Consider the following 10,214-nt stretch of genomic DNA (forward strand, 5'->3'; position numbering starts at 1 on the left):
TTGAAACAGGGCTTTCAACTGGTTTTTGAAGTTTACTGGCTTTCATTATTTATATAGTGATATTAATAAATATTAGAGAAAAAATATTCACAATCTTAAATTATATAATCGTCGTATAATCGTTTTAAGAAAATAAATAAAATATAAGATTTATATAAAAAAAATTAATTTTTTAATAATAAATTTTAATTTTTTTTTAAAGTTATTACGCACTTCACAATTATATACAGAATTATTCTAAACATTAATATAGATATTAAATTAATTAATTAAAAAGTGTTTATAAGAAGGAGATCAGGAAAGACCACTCTGATCCCTTTTAATTCATGGGTTCTCTTTGCTTTACTCAAAATTCTTGTTTGTTGATAGGATTCCATATTGTTTAATACTATTTGAACTTCTAGACAGTGGAAGAAAAAAAATGTTTTACTCAAAAAAGAATTTTAAAATCTTATTTTATAAATTAAAGTAATTTGACTTTATATATGAATTGTAAAATCGATATGAAATATTACGTCAAGTCACCACAAACTTGGTCAAATTTGATAAACTTGGTCAAATTTGATTGATTAGATACAGATTAGATATTCAGATAAAATGAGATAAGATGAGATGAGATGATTTTAAATTAAAATTTAAAGTTGAATAAAATATTATTAGAATATTATTTGTTAATACTATTATTATTTTGAAGATTTGAAAAAATTAAATTGTTTATTATATTTTGTATAGAAATTTAAGAAAATTGTAATGATAATATGAAATAATTTCACTATCTAAACGGGACCTAAATTAATAATTGGGTTATTTTCAAATCAATTATTGTGATCCGAAAATTAACCCGAATGATTCATTTATATATTTGATACATTGTCTCTCTCTTATTATACATAATTTTGATGGGAATAACCTCAAAATACATTATTTTAATCCTAAAAGTTAATTAATTTGTTCATTTAACAAACCACAAACTGTTTGAGGAGGAGTACTATTTTCGTAGATATATGTACCAATTTGTAATCACTGAGGGATGGCATTCATCATTGCCTCAAGTCTTCGTCACTTTCTCCATTTAAAATTCTCGCAACTCTCTAGTTAGGGGGACCCAGAAAATGAAACGACATAATCTTTCTTACCAAAACAGAATACAAGTTTCAATACTCCTTGGGTAGATTCGAAGATTCTTGGCACATCAGCATGAACAGTAAAAATTGAAAACAATTTTAAAATTAAGAAGAAAATGTAAAACCAAAACAAAAAAACTTTTTATGAAATTTAAAAATTTAGGCTTGATTTAGATAGACAGTTCATATGAAATAAGATAAGATAATATATTTTAAATAGTAGTTAGATTTTTTGAATTAAGATGAGATGTGATATTTTGTATAAAAATGTATATTTAAATATTGAAATAAAATGAGATAGTTTGACTTTTAAAAATTAAGAAGAAAATGTAAAACCAAAAAAAAAACTTGGTATAAAATTTAAAAATTAAGGCATGATTTGAATAGACAGTTCAGATGAGATGAAATGATATATTTTAAATAGTAGTTAGATTTTTTGAGTTAAGATGATATGAGTTAGTTTGTATAAAAATATATATTTGAATAGTGTAATAAGATGAGATAGTTTGACTTTTAAAAATTAAGAAGAAAATGTAAGATCCAAAAAAAAAAACTTAGTATGAAATTTAAAAACTAAAGCCTGATTTGGATAGACAGTTTAGATGAGATGAGATGATACATTTTAAATAGTAGTTACTATTTATGTACTGTTTATACACTGTTCACATACTGTCTATGTCAGTTTTGACATTGTTTACACACTGTTTATGTCAGTTTTTACTTTTTTTACTATTTATTTAATGTTCATTTAAGTGGATGTTTTCAAAATTTAAGAGATGAAATATTATATTTGAATAGCTAAAATTATTATACGGTATAACTCTAGATCATATGTTTTCATCTGCTAACCAAACCTGAAAATTTGTTAAAAGCCACTAGAAAATTAAAAAAATAGAACTCTCAATAAACACATAAAAAAAAAAGCTACAAATATCATAAATTTTAAAAAAAATCACAAAATAAAAATAAAAGCTTCGAAAACAGCAAAATGCTTTTGAATTTTGATGAACAAACAAATTAATTTATAAAATTCTAAAACGCATAAGATTAATTTTTAAATTTTGTTTCGAAAGAAGGCAGAAAACAAAAATAGTGCGCAGACGGGTTTCACGTCTACATCATCAGAAACCAGCTTTCTAAGCACTAGAGTGATGAACAGATATGCATTGCCTGTGACACAGAAGGGGACAGATGTGAACCCGTGTCCAAAATCTCAACACCTACAATAATTATTTATAAGCGCTGGGAGAGGAAGTTGATGGCTCTCACGAATATCAAAGCATGCAGCTAGCTAACTTTGCGTGCATGCGCATATGCATGGATGTATGTAGCTGTATGATCAACATCACAACCTACCTCGACGCCTTGTGGTAAATTTTTTAAGGAATATCTTTACACTGCGCTGAGTGCTGAGAATATTTTATAACCCTGCAGAATTCAGCCATGCCATCACGAAGGGAGGGGACTGTTCACACAGACGTTGCAATTGCATGCCTACTTGATAAAAGCTATAATATATGAGCTATTGGGACGTAGACATCCTTCGGTTTTAATTTAATTCACATTCCATCCACAATAAAACAAAGGCACCTGTTTCATCAATCTCTGCCGTCTAATCCCTGTAATTGCTCTAACCTTAAAGCCTCGCATTAATCTCACTGTGAAGGGAGAGAGGATTGGGATTGTAGCTTTATAATTAATGTCGTGAAATTCAAGTCACAATATTAATTAAATTAATATTGGAATTTGAAAGTTGCTACATATGCCGGCCAATATCTCTCATCCGCTTTAAGCTACACTTGAAATGAAAATGACAGCGCATCCATTAACATAAAAGTGCTAGGAGTTCTGAAAAGGAGATTTTTGTACTCCACCAAATTCAAAGCCCCCAAATAGGGATGTACAACGGGTCGAAAGACCCAACCGAGCACCTGGAGACGTTCAAGACTTACACTGCACGATTTCTTGGGAGAGGATAGCATGTTGGGCTTTTCCCTGACATTAAAAGGCTCTGCTCAAGCATGGTTTGGAGCCCTTCGACCGGACATCATCCACAGCTTCGAAGAACTAAGTTGCTAATTCTTGATGCAGTTTATGGCCAATTGAAAGAGCAGACAATCGGCTGCTTACATCCTCATCGTAAAGCAGAGGGAGGAAAAGAGCTTAAAGGCGTACTTGTACCACTTCAACAAGGAGTGGATGACCATGAGTGACCAGGATGAGAAGATCACCCTGACGGCACTCCTAGGTGACATTTGGCCCCTAAGCCCCTTCATGGCAGAAATCGAGTGAAAGACCCCTACAACCTTGCGAGATTTCATGTACGGGTTGACTACTTCGTCAACGCTGAGGACACCCTCCGGGCTCTGACTGCCCCAAGGCACACAAGCGTGGAATGGGCAACAAGCGACTCTAAGTGAGGCACCGACTCAAAGACCCATGAGAAGGATACTAGGGCGAGAAAAGGAGTGACGACAACACCTCCTTAAGGAATGCGCACACAAGCATGCACGTACATATGTAGGAGGAAGGATGCCTGCGGGAGGACAATGACTGCAACCGAAGGGAAGAAAGTCATGGAGGAGATTTGCGAGGATGTTCGGGAAGAAATTCGGGGAGAAACGTATAGACAACCAGGCGCTCATTGCCCGTTGCCCCCGAGGCGGGTGGACAAAGACAAGCAAATGTTGAGATGAGAAGGTCGACCGGGTGAGAGCCTGAGAAGGAGGAACGTGAGGAGAATGGAGGCAAGCCCTTTGGAACGGGGTTGAAACAATGTCCCGCTAGGAGAAATTCACACCATAGCCGAGGGAATCGCTAGCGGGGGCACCTTTGCATTAGGCAGAAAAGGCTTACACCTGGACTGCGAGGACGCCCAAGCAGGCCAGAACTCAAAAGATTCCTACTGTTTCCTTTAACTATGCTGACTGCGAGGGAATCATCTATCTGCATGACAATGCCCTAGTGGTTACGATGCTGGTGGCCAACTATACAGCCAAAATGATACTAGTGGGCAACAACAATTCAACCGACATCATTTTTTGGGAGGAGTTCTCCAAAATGAGGATCAATCAAGATAGGCTGCGGCCATCCTCCACCTCGTTGAGGGGGGTTTTCTGGTGAGACTGTACAACTGCTGGGGTCCATAAAACTCCTCGTCATCGTTGGAACAGGAAGACTCATGAAAACCATCATAGCAAACTTCCTCGTAGTCAAGGCCCACTCTTCGTACAATGCCATGATCGGACAACCGACGCTAAACAACTTGAAGCTAGTCACCTCAACCTACTACATGAAGATGAAATTTCCAACATGGGAGGCTTAGAAGTGGTGTGCGGCAAGCAAGTGGTGGCAAGGGAATATTATGTGCAAGAATTGCGAGGTAAGGAATTTAGTGAGCCCAAGTCCGGTTAGTAGAAGAAAGGAAAGCCAACCTCTCGTCTCTTGATGCCCCCAGGTTGGTCAAGCCAGAGTGTCGTGAACCTGCAAGGGTCCCATTTTCTCTTTTCTTTTGCATTCAGTGATTCCCCATGTAAAGAACTGACAATGAGAATAACAAGAAGTGATACTTCCATGTGTGAGCTTATGTATGTGGATTGAATGACGCAGCAATCGCTTCAACAACCAATCGCCACCCAGTAGGGTAGATTTTGGATCCCACCTGGTTATTCAGGTCGATGCTTTGTTGTTGAACCTTGGCAACCAATCGTCACCCAATGTGGTCAATTTCAAATCCTGTTTAGTTCCATAGGTCGATGCTTCACGCTCGAACCTCGGCAGTCATAGGGTAGAACACCTCTCTTTAGTGTCCAAGTCCCTCCTTGCCACCCAACGTGGTCAATTTCAGATCCCACCTAGTTCCTTAGGTTGATTTGCATTCGAACCTCGACAGCCAATCGCCACCCAGTGTGGTTGATTCTAGATCACGCCTGGTTTCATTGGTCAATACCGCTTTCTCAAACCTTGGCTATCACAGGGGGAATACTTCTCCTAAGTGTCTCAGTCCCTCCTCGCCACCCGGCGTGGTCAACTTCAAATCCCACCTGGTTCCTTAGGTCAATGCTCTACACTCCAGTAGGGTCCATTTTGGATCCCACCTAGTTCCTTAGATCAATGCTCATTGCTCAAACCTTAGCGGTCCTCCTAAGTGTCGCAATCCCTCCTCGCCACCCAATGCAGTTAATTTCAGATCCTACCTGGTTTCATAGGTAGATGCTCTGCACTCGAACCTCGGCAACCAATTGGCACTCAGCACGATCGATTTTAGATCCCACCTGGTTACTCAAGTCGACACTTTGCTCTCAAACCTCGGCGGTCACAGGAGGGAACACCTCTCCTAAGTTTCCTAGTCCCTCTTCATCACCCAGCGCGGTCAATTTCAGATCCTGCCTGGTTACTCAAGTCAATGCTCCACGCTTGAGCCTCGACAGTCACAGGAGAAACACCTCTCCTAGGTGTCCCAGTCCCTCCACACCACCCAGTACGGTCGATTTCAGATTTGGCTTGGTTCCTTAGGTTGATTCTCCATGCTTGAACCTCGACGGTCACAAGGGGAGCACCGCTCTTAAGTGTCACAATCCCTTCTCGCCATCCAGTGTAGTCGAATTCAGATCCCACCTAACTGGTCAGGTCAATGTCCCGTAAAGGCTGGCACGTGCAAAAGACATGCCATGATGAAACAAATTCAATCGAACCTTAAAGAGACAACCAATTAGGAAAATGCAAACTAGCAATTGCACATGTAAAGAACGCTAGAAGCTATGTTTATTATATAATTTGAACAAAAAAGAGTACAAACCCCCAATATTGGGTGATAACAAGAGAGAGAGAGAGAGAGAGAACAAGCATCACTCAAGGGTGGGAAGCGTGGTTAGGAAAGACGTCGGGCATCAAGTCTAGGGCGTTGCAATCCTCCCTGGTTGGCATGAACTGGGACAACTCTAGGGTCTCGAGAGCGTGGTGGGAGTTCGCCTACAAATGCCCCTTTACCCTCTTCAACCCTTGGGAGTACCCGCAGCTCTAGGCTTGGTCATAGATTCGCTTTGCCACCGAAAGCTGGGATGTTGCCCTAGCGAGTCTCTCATGATCGGCGGCAAGCTTGGCCTCTCATTTCTTCATCCACTCCTCACAGGGTTTTTGTGGGAGAGGCCCTCGGGAGCAGAGGGCTCAACTGGTGTCCTGTCGAAGAAAGTCATGCCTGAGTTGGTTCTAGGAATGCGTAGGACGTCATCACTGCCATCCTAGACGGTCCCTTTTGGTCAACAAGAAGCACTTGTCAAGGCTGACGTAGTCTCCGATCACTAGCTCTCGAAAAGGGCAAGTACGCCCAGACACCTCAAGCGCTCAGTGATGAATGTCGCCCTGGGGGCAACCAAGCTCGATTGACACAGGGCCTCGAGGAATGCGGCCTCCAACTCTTCGTCATTCTAATCACGACCAGGCTCCCCTCCCTGATTGCCAGGCAGGGTAGCACGAACACCCTGGAAGAATGGTAGGGTAGGTGTTGCATTCAGTGGAGAAGATCCAAACTGCCTTAAGTTGCCAGCGGGCCCCTCTAACTTTGAAGAGACTATCTCGTCCTCCGGGAAAGTCCAAACTTGGGGCAGGAACGAAAGCTACAGATGTTCCCCTCCAATGCGTGAATGACATGGGTGAATAGAAACTCCTAAAGCAATAAGGCCTGGGTAGTCATCTCCAGCGTACTCCAGGACCATACGCCACGCCATATAGCATGACGTCAAGATCCTCCAGGCATTGGGGTGCACCTGAGCAGAGGCCACGCCCAAAAAATCCAGGAGCCTCATGCCCTGCAAAAACATGTCGAAGTACAGGGCCACTTTCTCAACATTGTCCTTGAGGTCCAGGAGCCTCATGCCTTGCAAAAACATTTCGTACATGTTGTGCAACACATTGAGGGTCGTGGGTTCGACGACGATGGACCACCTGTGTTCTTCATAGGAGGAAGATTCACAAGGGAAGTGTTCCTGGAGGTCGTGAACAAATTTGGAAAGGAGACTGTAGCGAGAGTGTTGGAGCAAGATGGAGATGCGACGGCAAGAGGAAGCAAGAACGGGAAAAAGAGCGAAGACCACTCAAGGGTTAGGAAGGGAGAATAAATAGAGGAAGCGCGATAGTTCAAGAGCCCAAACGGGAAGAGTGTTGGGATGTGGCCACGCGATGGTTACGCCAATTCTCGAGACGTGGAAACGTGTAACCATACAACAAATTGAAGAAGGGAAGCGGAGCATGCGAGAGAATTAAATTTCCGCCACGCCCACCTGGCAGAAATTTGTGGAGTAATTGGAAAGATGATTTTTGTACTTAGCCGGGCTGGGCTCCGGCCTCCCACGCTGACCAGGAAAGGGCAGAGAGGGAGGCCTAGATAGGCCTAAGAAGGGGAAAGCAGCCGACGGTCTCCCAATCACAACGCATTAATGAGAGACAGACAAGTCGAGATCCTGTCTCCTAAAAGATCAGCTGCATTGAATGCAGCTCGAAGTGACCAACCCAAAGGTTGAGTCCCTATAGCTGGCAAAAGCAGCAACATTAAATGCGACTCTATGCTGCCCAAAACGAGGGTGATCATTACAACAATAGAGGGGTCTTACGAGGAATCTGATATAAATAAAGGAAGGATGACGACAAGAAATAGGTTACATATTCGATACTCTTTCTCTAGTTCTCCACTACTTTTTCTTCGAATTGGGAGATTCTGACTTTAGCATCGAAGGAAACTTAGCCACCAACAACCACCTTTCTTCTACCTACATAGGTACAGGAGCACTGACGTAGTTGGTGACTACAAAACACGCTTCAACAAGCCCAGTACTTATGTTGGAAATTAATTTGGCATACAAAAAAGTTAACACAAAATACGGTGGATATATCCTTTTTGTAGCGATATAGAGATGGTGGAACTTTGTTACAATGATAACAGTAATGAGGGAGAGAAAGAGTTTCAAAGGCAACCGATTCACTTTGATCCAATAAGTGAATCAAATAGTTTTGACATTAAACCATAAAAGAAAAAAAGACAGTATAAACGTTTGTTGTTGTAGTTTTCGTACGGAAGCTCCACTTCCACCACCTTTATATATATTCTTGTTCAAGAAAAGTACGAATATATTAAAATAGCTAGAGATGTAAAATATGGATAATTTCTGACACCCGAACGACATCAAACAGTGTATCGACGCCTGAGAGCCATGCATCGATGGAAATGGGGGAGGGGTTGTGCGTATTTTGAAAATCTAGGGGCAAGGGATCCACTAGTGTTGTAGTGCTCGACATAGTTATGGAATTAGAGCGAGGTGTGGGGTTCACGCATGGTTTGGGCAGTGCGTGAGACTCATGCGCTTATCGGTTGATGGCCGTTCTTAGCCCATTTTCTAGATTGGCACTTGGAGAGTGTAGTGGTGTGGCACGTGTACTCTTATAGTGGTCGAAAGGCTATTTATCAGACATTTTCCAACTTGATAGAAAAGAAAATGAAAAAAAGAATAGAAGGACAAAAAAAAAATACACATGATGGGCCTGTAGGAGGGGAAGAGAAGGGAGGGAGCTCCTCCCTCTCTTGGGAAGAAAAAAGATTAATTGAAGGTTTTTTGAATTTCTAGAACGAAAGAGGAAAAGGTTTTTAGAGAGAGAGAAAGTTAGAAAGAAAAAACCTTGTTAAGGTGGATATATTTAAGTCACAATTCTGAAGATTAAAAAAAATATATATATGAAGCTCTTGAAGATGGACATAGTGTTCATCATCAGAAGTGAAAGAAATGTTCATATTCTAGGCCGGCGTGGCAACTTGCAAACATAAGAATCATTGGCAATCAAAGTTTATCGTCCCGTACCTAGCGGCATTAAAATCTAATTAGATTCTTCGTACCACTTACCTAAAGAGCAGTGCTACTTAACCGTCTGAGTATCACCGTTTATTGTTATCACTAATTATTTTTTTAATTTTTTTTTATTTTTTTATTCACATTTTTTTAATATTTTTAAATATTTTTAAAAAAATAAAAAAAATAAACCAATATATTTAAAATCACTTTATTTATGATTGTGTAAAAAAAAATTCACTATGCAGTAAAATAGAACAATAACTATTAACTATTAGGCGGCATAGTAATTTTTTTCCTTTGTCAATTATTGGGACAAGAAAGAAGTAGCAAAGCCAACGGGGAGCATGATATAGTATGATTGAACAACTAACTTAATACCTTTAGTCAAATATTCTTCATCATTATTTCCTGGCTCCTCGATAACAGACTTGTCTATAAATTTAAAAAGTCGAAGAAATCACAATGATAACAACCTAAAATAGATTATAAAGTCATGTTTGGATATTAAAAACAAAAGCAAAAAACAAAAAATGGGTCGAGAATCATAAAATTACACCGATTGATTAATTTTGTGAATAATAGTAAGATAGTTTGTGAATAGTAATGAGATAATTTGAATTGAGTATATTTTAGATTTTAAAAAATGAGAGAAAAAAAGTAGAATAAAAAATATTATAAAGTTAAAATATTGTAATAATATTATTTTTGTTTAAAAATTTGAAAAAATTGAATTTATTTTTTATTTGAAAGTTTGAAACAGTTGTAATGATTAATTTGAAAATTTTATATTTATATTATATTTGAGAATAAGATGGAATGAGATCAGATGAGACATAAATGTCTCATCTAAGGCTCCAAAGCTATACAATGTAATCCTGAAAACTAATTAAACCAAACAATAAAAAATAAATTCCAAAGCATAACTGATCTTGAAATCGAATTAAGATCAGAGAAACTATAAGAGATTGGTCCCCTTTGTTCCGATAATTAAAAAAAAAAAAAAAAATCCATCCATGGAAATCAGATTGCCCTCTAATTTGATTTAAACACTTGCAATGAAAGCATCTCAAAAAAATATTCAAAATTAATGTCCGTCTTAAATTACGTCCCATGTTCAGATCTAATGAGCATGAGGTTTAAAAATCAAATAATTGGCATATGCAGTTATGTACTATAAGGATCTGGTACAAATCCCTAGGCTTCTTTTGTTCTAATTATGTGTATATACGTGAGTGTGTGTAGTAATAACTTG

Source organism: Juglans microcarpa x Juglans regia, chromosome 1D (assembly GCF_004785595.1).
Source record: "Juglans microcarpa x Juglans regia isolate MS1-56 chromosome 1D, Jm3101_v1.0, whole genome shotgun sequence".
NCBI classification, from domain to species: Eukaryota; Viridiplantae; Streptophyta; class Magnoliopsida; order Fagales; family Juglandaceae; genus Juglans; species Juglans microcarpa x Juglans regia.